Consider the following 2,236-nt stretch of genomic DNA (forward strand, 5'->3'; position numbering starts at 1 on the left):
CAGCCATCTGGACGCAGCAGAAGATAAATGAAGCCAAGGCGCCTGACTACTAGACCTTGAGAAAATGCTGATTTGATGCTTTTCGCTTCTGTACTGTGCTTTTTCTCCTATATAAGGACCCCCCCCTTCCTGGGCTCGGGGCTTGGTCTAACAGAAGCTAAGCTCCCGGGTACCCGTGCCACTTATAAAGCCTCTTGCTTTTTGCATCCAAGTTCGTGGATTCGCTGATTCCTGGGTGCGGGTCTCCTTCTACGAAAGTACCTCTTCTGAGGTCTTTCATGACCACACATAAGCCACTTGGCATCATAATAAAGAGCCTCTGTGATCATCAGGGCAACATTAACCATTTGGGTGCCGGGTGAGAATCTTGACAAGTGTGCAGCAAGGTCTCAACATGTCATCAGCCTCTACACAGAACATAAATTGCACTAATACAGAAAGTTGCTGATTCTCAGGCTAGATGTTTATCATCAGATTAGAATGTGGTGACATGGGATAAAGACATGTGGCAGAATTTTTGCTGAGATTTACATTTACATTAGAAGTTTGAGGGGAAAATATGGTTCATAAAATGATAGCCCAGGAAGTACTGTCAAAGGCAGCCTTTGGTGCAGCTGTAAGTTGGAGGGGATCTACCATCTTGACATTTGATACACCCACTGAAATGCTTTTCCACTGACTGGAGCTTCCCTGGCCAGAAACTGAATGTCACACTACAAAGTGGCTGCCTGATATCACACCAGTGTTGTCAACCTAACTGGACTAATGTGATCAGTGAGCATTTGCTTTCTCCCACCTGGTGAAAAGAAGGCCACCTGAGCACTTATGGCTTTAACTTTCAGATTTGTCCTTCTTGGGTTTTCATCTTCTTCTGACTGTTGGATTTCCTGTTTTCCAGGAACTTCATTCCTGCTGCTGATGCAATGGTTCCTTTGCTTTCCTCTGGTTTCCAGCATTGAAGAAATAATGACTTTTAGGGCTGGAAATTTAGTTCACAATAGAACATTTTCCTACCATGCACAAGGCTCTGGCTTTGGTACTGTACTACACAAACACACAGAAAATGAAACCATAGCTTTCTTGCTACAGATTCTTCCTCTGCAGACAGTGTGCTGTATCAGCTATAATCTCCAAAGATGCATCGATGTTCTTTACTTTTTTAAAAAATAAAAACAACCTCACAGTATTTATTGTCTACCTGTTAATAACATAAGGGCCACTAAAACAACATGAATAAATGTTTCTGACTATGCTCCCAGCAGAAGACACCTTTAAAAACACTGTACTTCCCCTTCCTGAGTTTCTAGTTGGAAACACTATTGAGCAGAGTAACATTGTATCCTTTCAACATGATCTGACCAAGTTGTTTACTTTGTTTTAGAGTTGAATCTCTTCTGCATCTTCTAATACCAGGTTGGTGTACTCATCAAAGACAATAACACAACCCTCTACCCACATATTCACTTGCTCATATAGCCACACCTGAATCCAAGACCTATTTTGCAAGTATCTGAAGATGAGGTTGATGGGCTGCACCATCACCTTCTTCACCTTCTGGTCCTGGCCTCGGTATGCCATGGTGGAAATCATAAAGACCACATGAGTAGGAAGTGATGTCCTTTACTTTTGAGAACAGAAAGGCCATATATAAAAATGCCAGGGAACAAGTGTTTATGCAGAGCAGTTTTCTGGACTGGAAACAAAACAAAGTTTTATATGATTATTTACATACATGAAAAGTTCCTGGAGGACTGACTATCTTAGTGGGTTTTTAATGTGTTTGAAATTATAATCACAGAACAAAAATATATAAGTTTCAAATGTCTTTTCAAGTCAGCAGTTAACATCTCACTACTGTCATAGCTTCCTCCTCCACCTTCTCTACTCCCCCTTACCATTAGCTCCCAAACACATATCCTATATACAGTTTGGCTCCTACTTTCATGTCCTCTGTAAATATATGATGTACATCTACATAAAATTTAGAATTCACAAGTGAAAGAAACATGGTATTTGTCACATGAGATTGACTTAATTTTCTTAGCACGGCTATCTCCAGTTGCATCTATTTTTCTTTGAATAACAATTTCATTCTTCTTTATGGCTGGAAAAAACCCATTATGAATATATTCCACACTTCCTATATCCATTTCTCTGTTAGCAGACACCTAGTCTGGTTCTATGACTTAGATATTGAGAAAATGTTGCAATAAACTATTGTGGGGTATTTGTACAC

At 40.2% G+C, this 2,236-nt stretch overlaps 1 pseudogene; it reads right to left on the reverse strand.

Annotated features, from left to right (window-relative positions):
• Positions 1-1,303: 1,303 nt before the first annotated feature.
• LOC100774294 lies at positions 1,304-1,578 on the reverse strand (annotated as a pseudogene).
• Between the last annotated feature and the right edge of the window lie 658 nt (positions 1,579-2,236).

This window comes from Cricetulus griseus (assembly GCF_003668045.3).
Source record: "Cricetulus griseus strain 17A/GY chromosome 1 unlocalized genomic scaffold, alternate assembly CriGri-PICRH-1.0 chr1_1, whole genome shotgun sequence".
Lineage (NCBI taxonomy): Eukaryota > Metazoa > Chordata > Mammalia > Rodentia > Cricetidae > Cricetulus > Cricetulus griseus.